This window comes from Panthera onca, chromosome D1, assembly GCF_046562875.1.
Source record: "Panthera onca isolate mPanOnc1 chromosome D1, mPanOnc1 haplotype 2, whole genome shotgun sequence".
NCBI classification, from domain to species: Eukaryota; Metazoa; Chordata; class Mammalia; order Carnivora; family Felidae; genus Panthera; species Panthera onca.
In genome coordinates, this window is record NC_138348.1 from 26815451 (window position 1) to 26842107 (window position 26657).

A 26657-nucleotide genomic window follows, 5' to 3' on the forward strand; every position below is an offset into this window, starting at 1 on the left:
GAGCTAGAAAAAGAGCAAACTAAGTCAACAAAAGGAAGGAAATTAAAAAAAAAAAAAAGCAGAGGAGAAATCAATGAAATAGACAAGTAATACAATAGAAAATATCAACACAACTAAGAACTGGTGTTTTAAAAAGATAAACAAAATTGACAAACCTTTAGCTAGACTAAATAATAAAAAAGAGCAAAGACTCTAATAAATAAAATCAGAAATGAAGGAGGAAATGTAACAAGAGATACCATATAAATACAAAGAATCATAAAAGACTACTATGAACAATTATAGGCCAACAAGTTGCATAACTTAAAAGAAGTCCAAGAATTCCTAGAAACATACAACCTACCAAAACTGAATCACAAAGAAATAAAAAATCTAAACAGACCAATAGTGAGTAAGGATATTGACTCAGTAATCAAAAACCTTCCAACAAACAGAAGCCCAGGACTGGATTTAGTGGTGAATTCTACCAAACATTTAAAGAAGAATTAATACCAATCCTTCTCAACCCCTTCTCAAAAACTGAAGAGGAAGGAACACTTTCAAATTCACTTTTTGAGGTCAGCATCACCCTGATACCAAAGCCAGGCACCAATACTACAAGAAGAAAAAATTATAGTCCAATATCCCCAGTGAATATAGATGCAAAAATCCTCAACAAAACACTAGCAAACAGAATTCAACGACACATTAAAAGTATCATATATCATGATCAAGTTGGATTCACCCCTGGGATACAAGGATGATTCAACATCTGCAAATCAATAAATGTAATACACCACATTCACAGAATGAAGAATAAAAATCATATTATCGTCTCAATAGAAGTTGAAAAGGCATTTAACAAAATTCAACATTCTTTCATGACAAGAATTCTCAAGAAATTAGGTATAGAAGGAAGGTACTTCAGTATAATAAAGGCCACATATGAAAGCCCAACAGCTAACATCATACTCAACAGTGAAAAGTTGAAAGTTTTTCCTCTAAGATCAGGAACAAGAAAAGAATGTCTACTTTTGCCACTTCTATTCAGTGCAGTACTAGAAATCCTAGGCAGAGCAAGTAAGCAAGAAAAACGAAACAAAACAAAAGCTATCCAATCAGAAAGGAAGCAGTAAAATTGTCTCTGCTTGCAGATGGCATGATCCTACATATAGAAAACCCTAAAGATTCCACCCAAACACTGTTGGAACTAATAAATAATTTCCATGAAGTTGCAGGATACAAAATTAATATACAAAAATCAGTTGCATTTCTATACACTGACAACAAAGCGTCAGAAAGAGAAATTAGGAAAACAATCCCATTTATAATAGCATCAAAAACAATAAAATACTTAAGAATAAATTTAAGCAAGGAGCTGAAAGATCTGTATGCTGAAAACTGTAAAACACTGATGAAAGAAACTGAGAAATATATAAATATTCATGAATTGGAAGAATTAATTGTTGAAATGTCCATACCACCCAAAGCAATCTACAGATTCAATGTAATCCCTATCAAAATTCCATTGATGTTTTTCATGGAAATAGAATGAACAATTATAAAATTTATATATATATATATATATATATATATATATATATATATATATAGAGAGAGAGAGAGAGAGAGAGAGAGAGAGAGAGAGAGAGGAACATTATTTCAGCCATGAGAAAGAAGGAAATTCTGCCATTTGCAACAACATGGATGAACCTAGAAGACATGCTAAGTAAAATTAGCCAGAGAAAAAACAGTATGATCTCACTTATATATGGAATCTTAACCAAAAAAAAAAAAAGGGTAGGGGGCACCCGGGTGGCTCAGTTGGTTAAGTGTCCGACTTCGGCTCAGGTCATGATCTCACAGTTCGTGAGTTCAAGCCCCACATCAGGTTCTGTGCTAACAGCTTGGAGCCTGGAGCCTGCTCTCCCTCTCTCTCTCTCTCTGCCCCTTCCCCACTCTCATTCTGTCTCTCTCTCAAAAAATAAAAATTAAAAAAAAAATTTTTTAAGTCAAACTTACAGAAATGGAGCAGAATGATAGTTATCAGGGACTGAGATATTAAGGAGGTGGGAAGAAGCTGGGCAAAGGGTATAAGCCTTCAGTTACGAGATGAATAGTCTCCGGGGAACTAATGTACAGCATGGTGACCATAGTTAATAATATTGTGTTGTGTATTTAAAATTTGCTAAGAAAAAAATAATAATAAAATAAAATTTGCTAAGAGAGTAGAACTTAAGCGTTCTCTCTCTACACACACACAGGCACACATACACACAAAGAAAAGAAAAAGAAAAAGAGAAAGAGAAAGAAAAAGAAAAAGAAAAAGAGAAAGAAAGGTAACTCTGTGAAGTGATGGGTGTGTTAGTTAACAGAATTGGGGAAACCACTGCACAGAACAGAAGTTATGTCAAATCATCACGTTTTACGTTCTAAATATATACAATTTTATTTGTCAATTATACCTCCATAAAGCTGGGGGAAAACGATAAATTGAGGCCCCCCTCCCTGAGACTTTGACCAATGTTCCTTCTGTCATACAATGCCAGCTTTCATTCTTGGTAGAGAGGGTTCACCTTCCTGAACCACTGGGGATCCGCTGAGTATTACAAAGGACTATGTGTGGACCAGGCTGTTTGGAGCAGGGGACTGACTATCTGCCACATGCTCACAGCATTTAAGATTGTGAAAGACATGCTTGAAATGAAATCTAATGATCGGTATTCAGTTTTATGGCATGGTTTATAAAAATACACCGTCCTCATAAAGAGCAGCCATTGCCAACCTAAAGCCTGTTAAGTGCCTACAGATTTTATTTCAGAGCTAACGACTTGAGTTCCTCACATGTCTCCACTAATGATGCCTCGCATGACCTTGAGCCTCTAGCTTAAACATCTTGTGCCTCATTTTCTCTGTCTGTAAAGGGAGATAATGACACTAGCTGCTGGATCATGTTGGCAACATGCTTAGAAATCCCCAGATCAAAGGTGATCTGTCTGGACCAAACAAGATGATGATGGTGCTTGCCATCATTAGTGTTGTTATTATTATTGTCGTTATTTGGGGCTGCCATCTTGCAGCCCAGGAAGTAGACATGACTCCCGTGGCTGATTCAGCACCAAAGCAGAATAAGGAAGCGTTTCAGCACTGCAAAAGCTATTGACATGGAGACCACCCATTTCATCGACATGACACGATGGCACATTCCTAGGCTGCCATGTGGAGTGAGGTATTCACCTCCCTCAGTGTAGGACCGTCCCTAGAGTGCCTCCAAATGGTAAATATTTGTCTTTGGAGGAAGGAGGCCAGGGAAGAAGATCCCATCATTTCTTTGGCTATACGGTTTCTATCGTCACACAGCCAACCGAAAAGTCCTGGGATCATAGCCAGGAAGCTTTAGATTTGAGTCTCAGCTCCACCAACTAGAATCTTATGGCCTTGAACATAAGCCATAATTTCTCAAGATCATCATTTCCTGATTGTAAACTAGAATGTTTCACTAAAGTGATTGGCTGGTCTCCTAGTTTTGATTTTTACAGTTACCCCAAAACAAATCACAAGGGATTCTACCCAGGGAAAGTCTTGCCTGGCGTATTTCTCCATAGTCTAATGACAGTATCAGTTACTGCTCTTCCAAAAGGCTGCTGGCCCCTCGCCCACACTTGAGCAGTAACGTTCTAAGTCTGGGACAAGGAAATGTACTGAACTTGTTTTGAAATTTAGCAGCAAACGGGGAACTCAAAATAGAAAGCCAATTCTATGTACCGGTAAACACTTACTGTCGTTTTCAAAGTACGCTCACGCAGGACCATTAGCTGCCTTTATGGGGCCTGTGTACAAAAGGTGCCCCATCCGGGTGGCTGAATTTGAGAAGAAATCTTCTCTGATACATGCTGTTCTATGGACACATGGCTTATAAGCAGACTACACTTTGTAAAAAGACAAAGGCAATGCTATCCCCGGGTAGGTACAGCCCTGTGCCAGAGGCTGAGTCTTGATGAGTGGTACATGAGCTGGATTTCAGCTCCCATGGAGCACTTTGGCCAACACTGGCATTCCATACATGACAGCCTTGTATCTGTTGAGTCCCAAGGGTTCCATAGAGGCCCTTTATGAACCTCAGATGACTGAGAGGAAGCATCCTCCCTCCCCCAGATCTGATTTTTATTTGCTTTACATGATATTGGCCATCTATGAATGTTTTTGTTTGAACAAAATGTGATTTTAAAAAACCTCAATAATCACTGTGCACATAGGTAACACAAATGAATAAAAGGAGATTTTGCTTGGGAATATGCAAAGGCTTGAATCTAGAAAACATATTTTCTTAGACCATGGTAGTTTAGAGAAGTAAACTTGGTAAGGATTTTCAGTCAATGTGAATTCAAGACTACAAAAATTCCTCTCCCCGCCCCCGCCCCCCCACCTGCCCCTTTCTCAAACAGTGTACTTTCTGCCTGGGATCCCTATTCTGCCCAATGTAGCATAAGTAATCTAGTTATTTGCAGGTAAACAAAGTCAAAAAGAGTGCTTTTTAATCACCATTTTGGCTCGATGTGCATGTATGTGTATGTATAGGTGTTGTGGGCGCGTGTTAGGGGGATGTGACCCTGCATCTAGGCTGAGAAAGAAGTTACTGCACTGTCTGCATCTGTCTTGGTCCCATTCTGACCTCTGGCTTCAAATGTAACTCATCTGATCCTTACTTGTGTCTCATGCTAACAAATTATCTGAGAGGCAACCATGTTCTCATCAGATGCCTGCAAGCATGATCCACCCTTCAACCTCTGCCATGAGGCCCACACATTCAGGCAAGGAGCTCTTGTAGGCCTCTGAGCTTCATTTCTCATTTCCTCTCTCTTCCCTCCCCTCCTGCTTTCTCCCCTTCCCCTCCCCTCCTCCTTATATTTCCTCTCCTCTTTCCTCTTCTTCTGTACCCCAACTTGATGCCACTGGGACACTCAGATATCTGACCATCAGCACTCTAAGGCTCTGGGAAAATTGGAAGGCTGTCCCTACACTGTCCCCTCACCAGAGACACCATACCACCATTTCCTTTCTATGGTAGCCTTTCCATGATGAATAGAGAACTGACCTGAAACTTGATGCCTCCCCAGATGACACCCTGGGAAGCCTGAAACAGGTTCTCTTGACTTCAAGGCAGATTCTATCATGCCCCTCCCTGGCCAAGATTCATTTTGTGGGGCGGAGGGATACATGAGATAGGGCCACTACTACTCCTATCTCACCATCTTACTTCATCTCTACTTTTCTTCTCCCCTAAGGACCAGAGGTCGGCAGTGAGGGAAGGAAATGGCTGATCACATCTACTTCCGGAATCTTCCATCTGAACCCTCAGCAGTTGAACTGCCATCTCAGTTTGGAAGTCCCACCATGCCACGAATGGTAAAAGATCCTCAGGATGTAAGCAAGTGGAATATGGAAGGTGTTATAGGTGCATTGATTTGTCACATATCATCCTGCCACAAGCTAGCACTAGTGGACAGAGAGAAGCAGAGGGGAGACTGAAGGGGTGATGCCTGTTAGTGAATGAGAAAACTTGAGGGGAATGAGAACCAAGCAATGGTCCTACAACTAGAAGCAAGATGGAAAGGATAAGTAAAGATATGCATCAAAAGCTCTTTTTAAAAAATGTGTGTCCCCTACAGCCCAGCAATTCCATTTCTAGGGGGTTAGTTTAAGATAACCAGACAAGTACCCAATGATTATCTACAAAGATGTTCCAGGCAGAATTGTTTACAGTGGAAAAAAATTGGAAACAATAGGGATCAGATATGTAAATTACTGTGCTCTTGCAATGGAACCTTATGTAACCATCAAAAAATGATGATCTAAGCTACATTTATTTGAGTAAAAAGATATCAGGGTATCTGGCTAAGTGAAAAAGCAGGTTACTAAGCAAAAAATGCAGTGTGATCACATTTTTATTATATGTGTGTGTGTCTGTGTGTGTATGTATATACATATATGTATTATATATATATATATAACTAGTATATATATAATACATATATAACCTATATATATATAACCAGTATATATATATTAATTATATATGTACTATATATATTATATATATAATATATAATATATATAATATATATATATATATGATTATATTGGGGCACCTGGCTGCTTCAATCGGAAGAATATGCAACACTTGATCTTGGGGTCATGAGTTCAAGTCCCATATTGGGTGCAGAGATTATTAACATAATAAACTTTTTTTTTTAATTATGAAAAAGTTTTTGTTTGTGTTCAGAAGACAAGCTGTATGGTTCGGAGAAAACAGAGGAAAACCACTCACACACAAGAGAACTACCAATTCTCAAAACGTATTGACAAGACCAGTGTTCCCACTCAAGGGGACAGCTCTCCTGTGGCCCCGCCCTTCTCAAAGGGAAGGGTTCTACACTGCAAACAACAGAGCCCACTGTGGCCAGTTTCAGCAGAAAGACAGTTTAATAAAGGATGTTGGGACTTGCTCTCTGGGAACAAGGAGTAGATAATACTTCTTTCTCTTCCTTCCACCAAGTACAATTAAAAACCATAGACATTATGTATAAAGAAAATCATCAGAAAATTCTCAAAGGTGGGGAGAGGAAGGCAGATGGGTGAGGGACTTCGGACCCAAGGAGTGACATGGAGGTGAGTTTTCTGGGTTTTCTCTTTGTCTCATATATCCCAGACTGGGAGCTGAAGAAACGTGTGGCCCAGAAATGCAAATGATCCCAAACATGAAAAAGCCCCAACAAAAGCCTCCTCTCTCTAGCCAGAAAAGGGTATGAAGACAGAAAACTCTCAGACAGTAACCACTGTACTCCATACTAACATCATGGGGAGAAAAGTGCCTCTCCTTACCCAAGCCAGCAAAGACAGAGTGAAGAATCTAGACTCCTCCCTTGTGGAATGTCATGAGGCTCCCCAACCATCTTGCCAGTGTGGTGTCAGAGAAAGCCAAGTACGGAGCTGGAAACTAACCCCCCCCCCCCCCCACTAAATGGGAACAACACCTATGCCCCCATGATGTCAGTGGAGCCCTCATGGGGAGTCTGGACTTCCACCCCTACCTAGAACTATGGAGGTGCTCTGTTCCCTCCCCTCTGGTGTTAGAGAAGGCTTAGGGAAGAGTCAGGACTTTCATCACCACCCAGAGGCAATGAGGCCACCTCTCTTTATTGTAGTGTCCAGTGGAAGACACATATGAGCGGTAACAAGGCACTCCTACCCCTCCCAGTCAGAGTGATGTCAGTGAAGGCCTTAACAGAGAACCAGAACTCCCACCTCTGGCCTAGAATGAGGAATCCCTCCCCAAGTCAGGTAACAACAGAGGCCAAGTGAGGAGTATGCATTTCTTTTTTCTTTTTTTAATTAAAAAAATTTTTTTTTTTTTTTTGGTGGGCATCTGGGTGGCTCAGTCGGTAAGCGTCCGACTTCAGCTCAGGTCATGATGTTGCTGTTCCTGAGTTCGAGCCCCGCATAGGGCTCTGCGCTGACAGCTCAGAGCCTGGAGCCAGCTTCGGATTCTGTGTCTCCCTCTCTCTCTCTCTCTGCTTCTCCCCCGCTCATACTCTGTCTCTCTCTCAAAAATAAATAAACATAATTTTTTTAAAATTTTTTAAATGTTTTTATTGATTTTTGAGACAGAGAGAGACAGAGCATGAGCAGGGGAGGGTCAGAGAGAGAGGGAGACAGAGAATCCAAAGCAGGCTCCAGGCTCTGAGCTGTCAGTATAGAGCCCGACGTAGGGCTTGAACCTACAAACCATGAGATCATGACCTGAAGTGAAGTCGGACGCTTAACCAACTGAGCCACCCAGGCACCCCCTTCTTTTTAAATTTTTTTAACGTTTATTTATTTTTGAGAGAGAAAGAGACAGAGCACAAGCAGGGGAGGGCAGAGAGAGAGGGAGGCACAGAATCCGAAGCAGGATCCAGATTCTGAGCTGTCAGCATGGAGCCCAACACAGGGCTCAAACTCACTAACCGCAAGATCATGACCTGAGCCTAAGTCGTATGCTTAACTGACTAAGCCACCCAGGTGTCCCTGAGGAGTCTGTATTTCTAACCTCACCTGGCAGTCACAGGGCAGCACCGACTCCTTCCCCTGCCAGAGCAATGTCAAAAAAAGTCATCTGAAGCAGAAAATGTAAACAAGATTCAGAGTGTCAGACATAATAACAAAAATGTCCAGTTTCAATAGAAAATAACTGTTCACACCAAGAACCAAGAAAATTTCAACTTGAATATAAAAGAGACAATCTATAGAGACCAATCTCAAAATGACAGAAACGTTATCATCATCCAATAAGGATTTTCAAGCAGGTATCCTACGAATGCTTCAACGTGCAATTATGGACATGCTTGAAACAATTGAAAAAAAATAGAAAGCTTCATCAAAGAAATAGAACATTTGGTGAATAGAAGATATAAAAGACAACCAAATGGAATTTTAGAACTGAAAAATACAATAACTGAAATAAAAAACTCACTGGGTGGGCTCAACAGTAGAATGGAGGGAGGAAAGAAAAAAATCAATGAACTTGAAAGTAGATTGATAGAAATAACCCAGTGTGAACAATGGAGAGAAAATAGGCTGGAATGAAAAACTCAACAGAGCCTCGGGGGCCTGTGGAACAACATCTAACATTCACATCATCAGAGTTCCAGAAGGAGAGGTGAAAGAGGGCAGGGCTGGAAAAGCATTCAAAGAAACTAAAGGCTGAAACTTCCCAAATTTGGCAAAAGACATAAGCCTTAGTTTCAAGGAGCTGAGCGGCAAGCCCCAAACAGGATAAGTGAAAAAAAAAATCCATTCCAGGACACATCATGGTCAAACTTCTGAAAACGAAAGGCAAATAAAAATATCTTTAAAGCAGCTGGAGAGAAACAACACTTTATCTATAAAGGAAGAACAATTAGATCATTGTGTATTCCTCATTAGAAACTGTGGAAGAGGGAAGGGAGTAGTACAACATTATTCAAATGCTGAGGAAAACAAAACAAAACAAAACAGCACAACACACACACACACACACACACACACACACACACACACACACAAAACAAGCAAATAAATAAAGGAAACCCTGTCAGCTCAGAATCCGGCAGAAATATCCTTCAGAACAACAAATAAGAAATCAAGACATTCTCAGACAAGATTAAATGAGACAGATCGTCAGAGTGGATTTAAAAACACGGTCTCTCGCTTTCAACATAATGATACAGGCAGGTTGAAAGTTAAAAGGATGGGAGAAGATACGTCATGCCAACTTTAATCGAGAGGAAGCAGTTGGCTATATTAATATTTGACAAAGTAAATTTCAGAGCAAAGAAAATGATCAGAGACAGAGAAGGACATTACATAATGATTTTAAACCTTCAGTCCACAAGAATCCTGACCAAACAGTGGAGCTGCAAAATATGGAAAGCAATGTTATCACTAGACCTTGAAAGGGAAACTAGACAAATCCACAATTATAAGTAGAGGCTTCAACATCCCCTCTCAATAACTGATAGAACAACTAGACAGCACTCAACAAGAGCACAGAACTCAACACCACCATCAACCAACAGAATCCAATCGACATTTAGAGAACACTTCACCCAGCAACAGCAGAATAAATACTCAAGCATCCACGGACCATGTATGAAGATAGACTATATCCTGGGCCATTCAGCAAACCTCCACAAATTTACAGGACTTGGGGGTAGCTCACAAATCTCCTGGGGGGTCAGAGAGTCAGACATGGAAGCTCTGCCACCAAGAACAATTAAGAATCAAGCATTACCACAGGCCTGCTTCCTGCAAAGATGTCCCCGCCACCACCACCTGCCTGGACCACATGCTGCCTCCGCCAGGACCCCAACCATTGCTGGCCCTGAAAATGGATCCTTTGCAATGCCACCTTCCTGAAGATCAAAGTCCGTTTCGGGGGAGTGGGGGAAGGGAGGCGGTGTCTAATCGAAGGAGCCTAAGTCACGACTCTCTACTCCATGCACAGGGGTGCTGAGAAGGCAGACGCCTAGCTCCTCCATTGGGGAATCAAGAGTCAGAATGCAGAGACAAACTTAAGAAAATATCCCAGAAAGTCAGGTGCCACCCACATGGGAAATGCCCACTCACTAGCGAATGAAAGCCCCTGCCCCCCTCCCCAGGCCTGCATCAGTCACTGCACTCCACCCTCCACTCCTGGCCCAGGGTCCAGGCTCCTAAGCATTTGCAGTAGGAAGGTCCAGCTCCCCTGCAGAACTCAGGGGCTTTTCCAGCTTCCTCTGCATACCTTTCCCAGACCCGGACTCCCTTCTGACACATGAGAACTCTTAGGTGGAATAAGTCACCAGTTAAAACGAACTCATTGCATACTCCACATTATCTCTCCTTCCAATCTTGCTTGAGTGAATTCTTATCTTCAGGTCGGGTTGTTTTTCATTAGAAATGAATCAATTTCAGACACAGGACCAGCTATCTGTCAGGAGGAGCAAGTAAGGGCGAAACACGTGCATGCACACGCATACTGGCACATGAGAGAGCAGTTGCTGTCGAGCCGAGAAAGACAAGTGACACATTTACATTCTGCCCCAGACAAACGCTACAAGGTCTCCTTGGTCCCAGATTGAAGAAACCACAGGCACACCGTGTGGGCAGGGAGAAAAGAGCCACTGGAACAGCTCCTCTAGTCACTCAAATCGTCCAAGTTCTCACCCATCCGTGCAACGTTTTGGACTTCCGGACGAAGGGAGGATGGGTAAGGAGAGAAATGGAAAGTAGTACCGATAGTGGTTAAGAGCTTTGGTGTCAGACTGACCTGGGCTCAAATCCCAGCTTGGCCACTGCTTACCGTGTGGCCTTGAGCAAATTAATCCCTCTGCACTCAGGTTGTTCAACCATAAAAACAAGATAACCAAGGCCTTCCCCTCAAAAATGTGAAGAGAATTAAGTGAGATGCTGTTTGTGGAATGTTTGGCACATAGTATGTGCTCAATAAATCACTGCTGCTCATTTCATTATTAAGGCAAAGTTTAGGGTTTTTTTATCTTTTGTTTTTTTAACTACAGAATACAAAGGACAGAATGCAAGGACAGAATGCTACGGTATTCACACCCTCTTGAAAGCCAGGGGATTGAATTAAAACTTGCTGGGGAAAACCAGAATCTCCCTTCCTTGAAATATAAGCCCCAGGTGCATGGGTGTAGATAAGACACGCTGGGATGCTGTGCCCACTGTGGCCAGGTTCCACAGGACCAGAGCTGGGCTGGTGGCCCCAGGTGGTCAGAGACTCACGAGGGTTCTCCAGCCATCTGCGACAGGGTTTGGGTCCAGCTCCTGGATCTGAGATCTGGGGACACAGAGGCAGCCTGCAGAGGAGAGTGTGGCCAGAGGACAAGGCAAGAAGGCACAGGAGACTGACCTCCTGCAAAGGGAGCCTCCGCCTCATTAAAGGAGGGCCTGAGAGCCCAGCTGAGTGAGTATGTAGGGCCAAGTTAAACAAAGACCAATCCGAGGAAACCTACAGGCGGAAAGAGTAAGCACCCTCTCAACATCAGTGAAACTCCACATACCAGGAACAACCCCTTCCTCAAGACGAAGTGACAGGAGAGTCATTCCCCAGGGAACGTTCCCCCATGGAACACCTCTTGTGTCAGCTGCCAACCGGAAGCCAGGTCAGGAGGCACAAAGACCACATCTGCTTCCAGCAAGTTCTGCCAAGTAGCTTCTGGGTCCGACCGCATGGTTCAAATCCCAGGTCCACGGTGACTAGCTGTGTGACCTTAGGCAAGTTGCTGGACTGATCTGTGCCAGTTTCCCATCTGCAGAAACAGGAAGAGTGATAATCCCAACTGTACAGGAGTGTTGTGCGGATTACACTGAGGTAAGGTCTGTTGAGTTCTTGCAACTGTGTCTGGAACACATGGAGTGCTTGGGACACAGTGCTCAATGTGATAATTATTGTTGTTGTTATTATTATTATTATTAATTTTAGTATCACTGCCACTCTCCTCCCGACGTGGCTGCCAAGCAAACAGCCTAGGAAACCACCCTCTCTAATTGTTCAGGACCTAGGAAATGGAGACGAGATCCCTACAAAGTGAGAGAGTAAACTGAAGACACGGAGAAGACCTCATTTCTCAAGGTCAACAGGATACACTCAGCAAAAGCAAAGCAGCAGGTGCATCTCAGGCCAGACAGACTCTGGTTCAAAGTCAGGCTTCAACACTGACTCTGTGACATTGGGCGTGTTGCTTAACTTCTCTGAGCTTCTGAACCCTCCCCCCCAACCCCAAATTAGGGATAAAAATCCCTACCACCTCCCTTGCAGATTTATTCCTGCGCGTTAAATAATGTACAAGTGTCCCCAAAAAGGGTTCGCGTGCTGCCTAGCACCTAGTCGGTCCCAGCAGAAACTGGCTCCTTTTCCTCTGTTCCCAGGATGAAACTCTGCAGCGTCTGGCTTAAGTATCATGGCTCTGAATACATCCTCCAAAGTAATAAGAAAATTCTTCCCCACTCCCCACACCTTCTCTCCTCCTGTCTGAATCCAAAGCAACATCCAGAAAATAGTAATAGCTAATCCACTCTTGCCCTCTTACTGTGGGAGGCCCGAGTTCAAAGTCCATCTCCTTTGATGACTGTGCAACATTGGACACATTTCTTCCATTCCCTGGGCTTCAGTATCCTCATTTATAATTGAGGGATGACAAGCCACAACAGCTCGTTTGCTGCTTTAATTCTTTGCGTTCAATTTTGCGTTATATATCAAAGGGCCTTAATTTAGGACATGACAGATAACCGTAGGTGCCCCACATTTTGCACATATTATGTCATTTAATCCTCACGATAATCCTATTCCCCCATGTTTCGGCCTGAAACTCAGGCTCAGAGAGGTCACGCCAGTAACCCAAAGTCACACAGCTGCCCTTCCAGGCTTAAACAGTGATTGCCAGACCGATGCTTTTGGGGGTCCCACCGAGAAAAGGGCTTGGTTGCCCTTGTGGGGAGCAACTCCAGGGCTCCCCAGTGTGAGCTCGGAGACCTGCCCGCAGCGTCAGAGCAGTCTGTGGCTCTCAGCCCCACCCCCTACACAATGTGGGGCCCCTGTTTCTCCAAACGGCAGTGCTCACGGTTCATTTCCAGAAGCCGGGCGCACGGGGACGGGTTTCACAAGGACTTTGCTGGCAGGCCCTTGGTCTCTGTTACTAGAGATTTAGTTGCGAGTGAAAGAGGTCCATTGTGTGTCCTCTGAATGAATACCCCATTTAGACAAAGAATTCAACTGGTTTTTCACAGAGAAAGAAGACAGCCCTGGTGAAAAGAGAGAACAATGCAAATCATTCACCAGAGTTCTACTTAAACATCAAAGCTGGGTGGCCAGCCAGGTTAAGGGCCACAGCACAGATCAGGCCGAGGCCACACCGGTGTGCAAGACTCTTCCTTGGCTGAGGAGTGGGGTACAGGAGCTCTCAGCCCAGGCCCTTCATGGGCCACCTTGGCCAACTCAACTCCTGGCCCCTCAGGGATAAATTAAGGCAACTGGACTGAGTCAAGAGTCTGCCATTGGGGTTCCGTGGAAATACTTGGGTGCACTAGATTATCTACACTCAGCTGGTTCTCAGCTGTAGCTACACATTGAAATCATCTGCAGAGGTTTTTTCATTTTATTTATTTTTTAATCTTTATTTATTTTTGAGAGAGAGAGAGAGAGAGAGACAGTGAGAGCAGGGGAGGAACAGAAAGAGAGGGAGACACAGAATCCAAAGCAGGCTCCAGGCTCTGAGCTGTCAGCATCGAGCCCGACGCAGGACTCGAACTCATGAACCATGAGATCTGAGTCGAAGTCAGACGCTTAACCAACTGAGCCACCCAGGGACCCCCAAGTCTGCAGAGTTTTTAAAGCTACTTCCACTTGGCTGCATTGCCAAGGATTTTTGAGTTCTCTGGTATGAGGCACGACCTAGGCATGGGGGAATTTTTCAATACTCCCCATATGATGTTAAGGTCCAGCCAAGATTGAGAACCAGTTAGCCCCAGGGGCAGAAACTGTTTTGGCCACAGCTCTATCCAGAGCTGAGCACAGGGACTGCCATATACTTGGTACCTAAGTAATATATGTGGGATGAATGTGCGTATGCTGCCCTAAGACATTAGAGAGAAGCCACCCAGCCCCAGCCTCAATGACAAGACCTCTGTTGATCACTCTATCATCTCTTGGGATTTGGAACAGGTTTCATTTTGTTCTAAAGGTTGTCATCTTGAAAACTTAACAAAATACACACACACACACACACACACACACACACACACACACACACCACTGGATCATCAAATCTCTGAGATTCAGCTCCAAAGCACACTGATTTCAAGATCACAAATCCCTTCTTGCCCTTTGAGAGCAATAATGCTTTTTGTTTAAGTTATCAGGGCAGCCAAGGCCTGGGAAGGGCCCCACTGAAGGCTGCTGTGCATCCTACCTGCTCAAGCCAAGGACTTGGCTCACATGGGCAGCCCCTCCTGGTCTCTCGTGCCGACCCCTTCCTCAGCCCCACCCCCAGCCATTGATGACCTTGCCATTCCATTCTTGTTCTTCTAACACTTCACGCTTCTTCCCTGAGTGAACTCAACCGCTCCCAAAGTTCTAACTCTCATTTATAAGTTCACAACTTGGGATCCGTATCTCTGGCCCTGCCCTTCCTAGCTGAGCTCCAGACCCGACTGCCTACTGGGTATCTCCGCCTCAACTTCCCTTAGGCACCTCAAATTCAGCCTGTCCCAGAAATGAACTCATTACCTCCCCCACCCAAACCTGCTCTTCCTCCTGCCTTCTCTATCTTGATGAACAGCATCATATCCACCCAGTTGCCCAAACCAGGAAACTCTGGAATCATCTTTGTCCTCTCCCGTGCCTCCCACCCCACCCTGGGTGTTTTTTCTCTGAAACAGCCACTGACTCTGTCCTTCTCCTCTCCTTCCAACTCTCTAACCTCCACAGCACTTCCCAGAGTAGCTTTCTAAAACCCAGATCCAAAGACGCCAGTTGAAATTAGTTCCAGTTCGTGAGCGAGGCAGACAGATTGGGAGCCCACACATGGCTCAAGCTACTTCCCCTTCTCCCCGAAGCTGTGCTCTGTCCCCTCCCTCTCACCTTGCACGCTGCCTGACCTGAGCCACTGCTTAGTAATAACATATTTGCCACGTAGTGTTCCTCTCGTGTATGCGAGGTCCCAACCCAGGGCCCGAACGTGTGATCTTTCCCCCTCCTTCCCTTGCTCTTAGACTCAAATGCCCTGCCCCTCCCTACATTCTTCAAGGCTCAGAGAGCACTGGCTTTCAAAGCTTTGCCTCACCCCTTACGAGGCAGGCTTGATGAAGGGGCTACCTGAATAGCAAATAGCAAAATAGATTTCTTATATGCCAAGCATTTTTCTAAGCGCCTTACCTATTTTAACAAGTTTAATTCTCACAACAGCTCAGTGACACGGGGGCTATAATTATCCACATTTTACAAAGGAGTAAACCGAGGTATGGAGAGGTGAAGCCCAGACACCCAGACCTGAACTCATTCAGACGATGCTCATAATCACTGCCTCCTAAGAACTTATATCTGGATGCATGCTCCTGTAAGAACATGCTTACTGCATGTTTTAGCTGAGGATGCTTTCCTTCAAACAAAATCCTACACCCAGCCTGTTGCATAGAAAATAGGAGGCTGATGATGACAAGAGAGGGAGGGAAGCTCCTGTACTCCCCCATCTCAGCATCAATATTCAAAAGAATGCCAACAACCTCCCAGGGCTCCATATGAGTTCAACAAGCCAGGTCCTAAAGACATCTTTTACTTACCATTCTGTTGTGTATTGGCGAAAGTCGTTACGAGATTGCAGAACCGTCTCCAGACCCACAACATAGTTTCCGTCTTAAAATGTCCAAGTAGCATCCTAATGACTGAACAGTCCCATGCCGTTTCCCGGTGACTGAAACTTATTCCACGAAAAATTCAATCGGTTTTAGAGCTTTGTTTTCTTAAGCAGACTCTTCAAAGTATAATTTAAACCTTCAGTAACTCAGGCCATCCCTTTTGAATGTCAGTTGTTGGGCTGTGTAGGAATATTCTGTGCGGCTTAAAGCTGTTTCCCTGTGCTCAGGTGCCCAGTTGTGTGTTTTGTACTTTTTCTGTGCCTGTCACTATCAGAGGATCAGGTGTTTCAGGATCCTTGTCTCTAACACCTTACCTCCATTCCTTCTAGTCTGTTCTTTCTACCAGCTATGGACTTTCTAAAAATCAAAATTATTATAATTGTGCCCAAAGTAGGCACATATATCTGAAAAGAAACAGGAACAGAGAAGTGTTCCTCTTAGTAAAATGAATCTCCTTTAGTACAATGACTTTGCGACTTTTCTAGTGAGTTCTTAGGACGTCTTTTCCCATCCTCTTCATTCATTCATATAACATTTACTAAGCACATATTAGATTCCAAAAAAAGAAAAAAAGAAAGAAAGAAAGAAAGAAAATAAAAAGGCTGGGTGCTGAGGATAAAAAGATAGATACAGCCAAGTTCCTGCCTTCAAGGACTTGCCAGTTTAAAAAGAGAGACAAGTAAACAGAAATAATGGTACTGCCATGGTGTAAGCCCTGTGACAACAGTCTCTAAAAACCACAACCGAAAAACCACTTAACTCTACCTTGGGGAGTGGCAGCAACCAGGGAAGTCTTCCTGGAGGAGGTGGCGTGTGAGCCAATTCCTGAAGCATCTACTCATAAGAGGTCAATCTGTCCCACCACTACCAAAGACAAAAAAAGATAGATTGGGGAAAGAGCATGCTGGCCAGATACAGAGACAAGGAAAAATGAGAAAGTCTAGTGAGCCTTGGAACTCCAAATAGTTTAATCAAGCTGAAGAATGTGTGTGTTTACAGGAAGGAATGGGAACGGCAAGAGGCTGCATGAAAAAAGAAAGCTCAGCAAGTAGGTTACTCACACACTTTAATGCTCGAAGGAAAGAGAATGCAAACTTTCCAGGGCAGATTAATCATAGCACACCCATATGTATGCCATGAGCCAAGTCAACTTGCTGCAGGGAAAAGGGAAATACTAACGAAGGAGGCTCAAGTCTCATTGACCAGACACTGCTGTAGTATTTCACACGTACAGTCTCACTGAACGGTCCCAACGACCCTTTGAGGTGGGAAGGACTATCACATTTTTAAATGAGGAAATTGAGTCAAGCAGAGGTTAAGGAACTTCCCAAGGACCCAGTTTGACGACAGGGCAGGGGGCCTTAGCGTTTTGGTTTCCTTGAAGTTGAAGCAGGTGAGGGGATGAGGTCCCCCAAGGATGGAGAAGAAGAGAGAGAACAGAGAAAGAGCAACAGCTTAGGAAAGTGAGGGAGGAGGAGAGAGGGGTGCAAGGGAGGACACGGAGGAGGAAGCGGTCGTGGCCGTCGTTTCCAGTGGGAGAACCTCAGAGCTAAGCTCTAGGGCTGGAGGCCCTCTGGCCCAAGCCAAGAGAGGGCAGACAGAGCCTGGATCCCATGCACGGGCCCCCAGGTCCCTGCCACACAAGTGAGGCCAGAGCAGTGGGCCTGGGATCCACACAAGGACATGCCTTCCACCTCCACAACCCAGGGGATCTAACGACTCAGCAGGGAGAGTTCTAGAGAGCAGCCAGTGTGGATCCTTCATTTTACAGTAAATGAAACAGAGGGGATACGTGATTTGTCCACAGGCACCCAACGCAGAGTGTGGATTTTTTTTTTTTTTTTTTTTTTGTCTTTGCCTACAATCACCCACCCGGTAAGGGAAGAGGCGGGACTAAAACCCAGGTGTCCCAGAATCCAAAACTTCGTCACTGTCCTTCCTACACAGTCAACTGCTGAGCCAAATTCTAGAGACTTAGAAGACTACGAGGCTCACCTGGAAAAAAGGGTTAGGGCCTCAGCCGCAGGAGCCAGGTGGGTGGGAAGGCACTGCTAACATAGGGAATCTTGCCAGGCTCCCGAGGAACACGCATTTGCCTGTGGGTTATGGGCATGAAATACAGGAGGCACCCCCATGTTCTTTCTCAGGCTTTTCTTGAACAATCTGGTCTGGCATTGACTGAACAAAATGAAGAGAGACTTCTGGGGGAAAAAGTAGAGAAAGCCTGGAAGCCAGAGAACTTTTGTACAGATATTTCACAATATCTGGTCAACGGATGAATAGCTCCCGGGGTATCCTGAAAACGTTCTGTATGCTGCACTCTACACGATAGCCATTCTGATGATATTCAGAAGCATCTTCTCGTTTTGCCTTGCTGGCTGTTAAAATTTGACACTGTCCCCTCCTATCACCTCACTCCCTGTCTCCTATTCCTGGGACCCTCTGGACTGTCCCATGAGCCAGCAACTAAAGGTTCCTGTGCCAGCAAGGGGGCCTCCAGACTCTCCAATAAGTTCTTATTGGTCAGAGCGTGTGCAATACTATTCGTTAAATATTTTTTCTAATGTTTATTTCTTTATTTTTGAAAGAGAGCATAAGCGGGGGAGGCGCAGAGAGAGAAGGAAACACAGAATCAGAAGCAGGCTCCAGACTCCGAGCTGTCAGCACAGAGCCCGACTCAGGGCTCAAACCTGTGAGACATGAGATCATAACCTAAGCAGAAGTCAGACACTTAATCGACCGAGCCGCTCAGGTGCCCCTATTTGTTAAATATTTTGAATATCACCCTTGCTTACAAAAAACTCTGCAATGCAGTTTGACTAAGTTCTGCAAAATTAATAGTGTACTATATGGCATTGCCATCATCCCAGCACAGTATCTATCGAGAACCCACTAAGGGTCAAGCCCTGTTCTAAGCACCAGAAAAAAAACCATCAGAGATTAATACCTGACATGGGTCTGTGCAGCGTTCATGAAGCTTCGAGTCTAGTGGGGAAAGTTCTGAACTCAATTCCGTGCAATCATTAAACAAGATGCTATGTGATCTAGTGGTTCTCAATGGGGGGCGGCACAGTCCCCCTACGGGGCTTTTGGAAATGGGGGGAGACATTTTCAGTTGTAACAACTGGAGGCCGTTACTGACTTTTAGTGGGAATGCAATGGACACTCCAGCAAAAAAGAATAGTCATTCTACCTAAAAGGCCAACAGCATTCAGATTTGATAGAGAATTGTAAGCAATCAACATTGATAACGACCATCAGACCAACGGTCAGCGCATTGAACCACAGCCTGCCAGAGGTCTCTGTTGTTATTGTTGCCGCTGTTGTTGTTGTTTTATGCTGAACGTGGGGCTCAAACCCATGACCCCAGGATCAAGAGTTGTATGCTCTACTGACTGAGCCAGCCAGGTACCCCAGCCTGCCAGAGTTTTATATGATATTTGCCATTAAATATTTGGGCAGAATCTAAGGGGCAGAAAGAATTTAAGGGGGAAAGTTCTGTTTACAGAATACTACTGTACGGTCAAAGTATTACATATAACAAACGCCCCTCCATCTAAAGTCAGGCAAACGGTGCTGAATTCTAAACATAATACATGCTAAATATATATGCATATTTACTGAACACTATACTACAATAGCCAAAGACTAGATTACAAACATTGAACTTCACCCCAGTACATATAGAGTTAAGTCCTTTGCCTGCTCCTGTTTTTTTTTTTTTTTTAAGTGCAATGTGCCTCCTAATCCTTGTGGTTTCATTCCTTACCAGCCAGAAAGCATTGTCTGAACGCACACACTTTTCTCTGAAGCCTCCTTTACGGTTCCTCTGTTTCAGAAACAGCAGAAACAGGAGTATTATTTTCACCCTCGGCTTTCTCTTAAAGTAAGTAAAGACCTCTTGCCCCTGACCACAGGGCTGGGAGCTGGCAAAGCAAATTCTAGGGAAGCAATAAACAGTCTAGAATGCTAACCCATCGTTCGGCCAAAACTGCAAAATATTTTCCTGGCCTCACTCCCGATTCCCACAACGCCACTATGGGAGCTGTGGCTTATATATGGTAGACACAGAGCAGCCAGGCAGTGAACAGCTGCTGAGCGGATGAACACATGCAACGGGTCACACACAGCAAGGTCTGGACACCACCTCGAGTCACCGAGAAGTCAATTCCACGTGAGGCCCAGAGCTGGAACCTAAAACTCTGCCCTGTCTTCTATTCGATATTCAATAGATTTTCATTGATTATGTTATAGGAGCCATGGCATTACTGAGTTCTTATGTGCCCAGCACTCTATGAAACTTAGCTGTACCTGGATATTTTATTTACTCTTCATGACAATGCTGAGGAGTAGAACTCATCGTGATCCCCATTGTCCAGATAAGAAAAGTGAGGTAATGAGAAGCGAGCTACCAAGGGACGGAGCAGGTCTCAGGGCTCCAGGGTTTAGCCGCCCAGCTCTCCAGAAGGGAGGGAGGTGAGATCCTGACTTCCCATCGGCTGGAGCCCGTGGGGTTACAACACAGCCCGCTGGACAGTTTTAGACACCGTCCGGGAAAGAGGGGAGTTGAAGAAGCTGTTCTGAATCCCGGATCATCACCACCGAAGCACTGTACCAGACATTGTGCCAAAAACTTCATTAACGACGCCCGTATAACGAGTCCCGGAAGCTCTAAGGCTGCAGAAGCTAGACAGGCCTGAGTGAAAAAGGAGGGCCCGGGATGGATTCCCAGATAAGGTGGCATCTGAGAGTCTTGAGGTTAGATGGAGATTTAGCGAGAGAGGAGCGGCACGTAGGGAAGAACACATCACCACCTCCTGCTAAAAGAAAGGACGGTGAACTGCCTCAGAGGAAGAATGTGACCCTTCTGGCAACTCATTCCTGCCGTGAAGAGCCAGGGGCCAGGGCTAAACTTACTAGGAGTAATCAGCGCAGCCCAGAACCACGGCTCTGGAGGAATTCTTTAGAAGACACTCCCAGGGTGATAGGAGAGAGCCCGGGGCTGGCCTCCGTGATGACAGGAGCTCTGCGGGTGCCAAGGACCCAAGGGGCAAGAGTGGGTGTGCACAGGCGCTCCATCAAAAGAGGCTACCCCTATGCCTCTTTGCACTTACGGGATTATACAACAGAAGCATGTACATCTCTCCAGGGGTTCAGCTTTCACGGGATCCTTTAATCGCTCCAAATTGGCACTCAGTCCCGATTTACTCATTCATGTGTATTTTAGAGTTTCTCACACGGCTCCCCTGAGAGTCCCAGGCAAACCCAGGGTTCTGTTCAAGATGAATCATTCAGAATCTCCAAGGGGTTCGCTTGGGTCTCCGCAGGACATGCTGAGAACAGGTGTAGGTTATCTTGGAGTCAGGGTAGCCTGGGAAACTGCAGGGGTCACGGAGGGAAGAGGGCAGAAATACCTGACGAGGGTGCCCAGATCATCAAAGGGCCGGAATTTGGGATGTGCTCATTAATAGTAATTGATGGATATGGCTCCTCGAGGATATTCTTAGGGAAGTAGGAACAGCAATATCCTTGTTTTTTTATAGTGCTAAATAGTTTTCAAAAGCTAGGTTTATAGACTCTGTGTTGCCAAGGATATTGGCATGACTTCATATTCATCATGAATCGTCTTTTTTTAAAAAGATTTTTTTGATGTTTATTTGGTTTTTGGGGGGGTGGGGAAGGGGCAGAGAGAGACACAGAATCCGAAGCAGGCTCCAGGCTCCAAGCTGTCAGCACAGAGCCCGACTTGGGGCTCAAACTCACAAACCGCGAGTTCATGACCTGAGCCGAAGTCAGACGCTTAACCGACCGAGCCACCCAGGCACCCCTCATCTGATGCAGGTGACACAAACCCAACTTGAAGTAGTTAAAAAAAAAAAAAAAAAGGAAGGGGATTATTGGCTTTTCTAACTGAAAACTCTAAGGGGACTTCAGGTATATCCAGATCATGCAGCTCAGACAATCATCAAGATTTGGTCTCTCCGTGTCAGCTCTGCTTCCCTACATATGGGTCTCACTCTTGAGCAGTTTGCTACCACATGAGGGACCCTCAGCAACTCCAGGCTTACACATTCATAAGAAAGGGAAATTACTTTCCAAGAGCTCCAAGAAAGATCCTGAGATCAAATCTCTTCACAGCATGATTTCCAAAAGTAGACGTTTCAAAAAGTCACATAGGGTCACTTCCTCTGGTCATGGTTCCACCCAGACTGGAAGGGAGAGAAAGAGACCCCATGTCTCAATGGGAGAAATGTCAATGTTACCATAAGAAGACCACGTGGGCTGGGATGTGCTGTCCAGCCATCTCTGGAAAGTACGGTCTGTAGGTGGCTAGTGTGCCCATTCAGGTTTGAGAAGCCCTGCTCTACACTAATTTTAGGCTCACTTAATTATTTGATACTTTGCTTTCCAAAGCTCCTAATATGTACACCAGCCAAAGAGCCAATACATTATTTCTACTGTACACATAGCAAGCAGGAAAACATAGGATGTTTTCTAAGTGATGTCCTATTTTCCCTCATCTGTTCACCCAGTAAATAGCCATGGAATGTCTGTCACGGGCAAGGCCGTCCCCGAGGGCAGCAACAGAGTGGTAAATAAGACGACATGGCCCCAGTTTTGTGAAGCCCAATCCAGCAGGGAAAAAGTTTCCATAAAACAACTGTAGTTATAAAGAGCGTAATGACAAAGGAAGCACACATGCTCTGGAAACCGGAAACAAGGAGTGTTCACGTAGTCTAGGGATGCAGAGAGGGCCTGAAGGAGGTGTGGCAGTTAGTTGGCCAGCTGTCACTTTCTCTTTAAAATGTGCAACAACAGCCCCTACCCACATAGACACAACTTCCTCTTTCCCAGCTTTATTTTTCTCTGCAGATCTTTTCTTCAGCTGATATAATATATATGTACTGATTTTTCTTTATCGTCAGTCTCCCCCAGCTACGACACAGGCTCCATCGTCTCGTTCACTGTGGGAGCCCCAGGACCTGTGCAAATGCCTACCTAACACATAATTATCACTCAATAAATACTTGCTGGATGAGTGCACAGTGTTCTAGGCAGGGGGACTAGCATGTGCAAAGGGCCCGAGGGGTAAAAAAAAAGTGCAGAGCATTCTGGGAACTAATAGGGGAAGTCCAACAGAGCTGGAACATGGAGAGAGAAGAGAAACAGAGTTCACTACCAATACCCATTAAAGAATCCACCAGCTACTTAATGAGGGCCTACACTGTGCTGGGCACTATTCTAGCCATAAACAATGTATCTGGTTTGAGTAGACAATAAAAGGGCAGAACCCACTGATTGCCCTCAGTCAGTAACTAGGATTTTTATGAACATGTGGTCAAAACCAGTTTGTAAAGACACTATGGTAGTCATTGCCATAAGCTTACAAATGTTCACTATGTGTTCCTGTGCCACCTGGCCTATGTCAGCTTTATAGTCTTAATTCTCCCAAGAAGGCTTGGAGCATAGCACTTTCAATGGGTGAAAAGCAGCCATGATGTACCCACCATTCCCTCAACCCTCCTGGCACAAAACTGATACACATAAGTGTAACTCTACAATTTAGTACACATTATGTGTTCCCACGTTAACTAGTTACTGAAAAATAAAATTTTGAAAGTGTTCAATTCTATCAGGAACCTCGCATACTAACAACTCACCTTTAGACTAGAGGGCTAAATAGAAATATGTATATTAAATTCTTAGCAGAAGACATTCAGAGATGATTGGTCTTTGGACAAACTCGAGTTCTAGCTGCATACAAGTATTTGCACACGTGGTTGGGTGACGGGCGACCGTGTAAAATCTGGACCCCGGAGCTTCTTGTGATCCCTGTGGATGAGAAAAACAACTAAATCAGCACTGAGGTGGACACACGAGGAGGACTAGAAATTAAGCTTGAGTGGAAATGCCAAGAAGATCTAGCTCCTTGGCACCTTAAGAGAAAAGGGATGCCTCTCCACACCCATTCCAATGGTTCTGAAGGTCTCTCAACTCACACTCTTGGAATTCTCCATTCGATGTGAGAAGTAAGGCTTCTGCCTTCTTAAAATCTCTGAAATTCTTTCAGAGCAGGACTAGCCTTACTCCCACAGTGGATTTCCGTCACAGACGGAAGCCAATCTTGATGTGAAATTGCACTGGAGGCCCGTGTTGGCCTCTGTGACCCACTAGGCTGTAACAGGCACCACTGTCACCACCATGACCACCTACATCACCCTCTTGAAAGTTCATACCCAGGAGCTGCTTGCCCTGGGGAAAGGCTGGTGCCTGAAGATAATGACAAGGCCAGGACTCTCCTGGATGCATGCAATCAACCCCAACACAAAGTAGTGTAAGGGGGAAAAAAAGTATTTGTTTTCATTACTTTAAGGTCCATGGACCTCTGGATTCAGGAATGCTGGCTCCTGGGCCTCAAACACTGTATCACTGCCTTCAGATCTCTTGCTCTCTCTCTCTTTCTCTCTCTCTCTCCATCCATCCATCCATCCATCCGGCCAGCCAGCCAGCCAGCCATCAATCCATCCACCTCCATCACTTTCCAACTCTCAGATTTACTTCCATTTGCACATTAGCCTGCTTCCCTCATCCCAAAGATGGCTTCTTCGACACAGTCAGGGAAAATAGCCCCAAGAAGCACTAGGTTCATTGTCCTTACTGTTCCCCACGCCAGAGGATCAGAGATCCTCCCTTTCTCACCATCCATATCTATCCTTAGTGAGAACTCTGATTGGCCCTGTTTGGGCTTATGCCACCTCCTGGACTCTTCACGAGGCCCAGCAGGCTGGAGACCTCTCACTGGCCTGAGGAAGGACAGAGCCATGATTAGAGCAGGGGAGGGGTGACTTTTCCAAAGGAAGACTGAGTGGCTGTTATCAAAAGACAAGGAATGTAAAAATAACAGGAATCATCCACATTCCCCAACGGTTACTTGCCCCTGGGCCAGAAGGCAAGAACCTCAGGGCTCAGCCTAAGTCTTCTCTGGGGCCCAGATGTCACTGCAAATGACAGTTCCATGAATCCCTCTTCCTACACCTTCTCAATGCCCACACCCTACCCAGCCTTCAAGCCTTAAGGCAAATGCCATCGTCCCTGTGAGGCGTTGTTCGATTGCCCCCACATTAAGGGTGTTCGTCCTACCCACAATCATCAACCACTTACTATGTACCAAGAACTGTGCTAAGCCCTTTGCTTATGTCTCATCTAATCCTCACATCTCCATGAGATAAGCACTATTACTGCCCCGAATTAGTTTCCTAAGGTTACCATAACACAGTACCACAAACTGGGTGACTTCAACAACAGAAATTTATTATCTTACAGTTCTGGAGGCCAGAAGTCCAAAATCAAGATGTTGAACAGATTAGTTCCTTCTGAGGGCTCAGAGGGAGAATCTGTTGTAACTTCTGGTAGCTCCAGGCATTCCTTGGCTTGTCGGTAACATTCTCTTGTGTCTTCGTATCGCCTTCCCTCTGGATGTGCCTGTGTCTGAGGCCAAACTTACCCTTTTTATAACTACACTGGTCATTTTGGATTAGGACCCAGCCCAATGACGTCACCTTAAGTTGATCATCAACAAAGACCTTATTTCCATATAAGGTCACACTGACAGGTACTGACAGGGGCTAGGACTTCAACCCTTGTGGGGGAACACAATTCAAAAAACAAACACTTTTTTTTTTTTTTTTTTTTTTCCACAGGAGAAAACTGAGCCTTAGGGGATTATGTAATTTGCCAGAGTCACACAGCTCATAAGCAGCCTGGATATAAACGCCTGGGATCTTAACAACTTCACTTTGTCTCCATTCTTGTCCTTCTCCAGAAATCCCATCTCTCTGCAGGACACTCAACACTGCTAACCTTGTGACCACTATTCTAAGGATTTATATGTAATTTTGCACCACCTTCTAGACTGTAAGCTTCTTAAAAGCAGGGGGTTATCATATTCATTTCTGCTTTCCCAGCCCACCCAGCAAGGGTTCAGTCAATATCTCTCAGATAAATAGAGGCGAACACCAAGGTCAGGGGCAAGAGCAGACCGCTGTTCTTCATAGATTGTTTTATTAATGGACCAGATCAGTCTTATGTTGAGGAGTTAATAAAAATCTTTCCTTGACCCCCTGGCTTACTTCATTCATTCTTTCAACATACATCTATCTAATGGGCCCTTCCTAGGTATAGAGCACAGTGGTAGACACTAAAGAAACAGAAATCAGAGCTCACAAGCCCTTAGAGCCTATAACCTGGTAGACGAGACAGATGAGTCAATAAATCTTTGTAATACAATGTCTCAGAGTAAAGGGTATTGGTATCAGGAATTCTTAGGTAAGTAATGAAGGCAGGCAAATTAGGACTTGCACAACTTCTGTAGTTAGAGAAAAGACCCTATAAAGATAGCCAGGGACCATCTTTAATCTAAGAGAACAACAGCAAACAATCTTCCCCTCTCCTGCGGCAGCAGACAGCTAGACTGAAAGGAGAATGGATGAGAAACTCTACCCTGGAGCATTGTCTAAGCCAGTAAGCCATAGAAAAACCTCATTTCAGTTCCAAATCCCAGAAGGTGTGGGTTCAAAGCCAGACTCCGCTACTCATTATCTGTACGGTTAGGCAAACCTCTTTTAACATCCAAGTCTTCAGTGTCTTTGTCTATGAGATGAGACAAAAATAACAAACTGACCCAGTTGTTATGTGAATTAAGTGAAACAAATGTGCAAAGCACATCCTATAGTGGTCAAGACTCC

At 44.7% G+C, this 26657-nt stretch overlaps 1 long non-coding RNA gene across 1 annotated transcript in view; it reads right to left on the reverse strand.

Annotated features, from left to right (window-relative positions):
- The window catches only part of LOC132661625 (uncharacterized), a 35903-nt gene extending 10503 nt beyond the window's left edge, over positions 1-25400 (reverse strand). The window contains exons 1-2 of the long non-coding RNA XR_009602318.3: positions 25235-25400; positions 23574-23745 (exon numbers count right to left, since the gene is read on the reverse strand). This is a non-coding gene — a long non-coding RNA (uncharacterized LOC132661625). The remainder of the gene's footprint in view (positions 1-23573; positions 23746-25234) is intronic.
- Positions 25401-26657: the final 1257 nt, after the last annotated feature.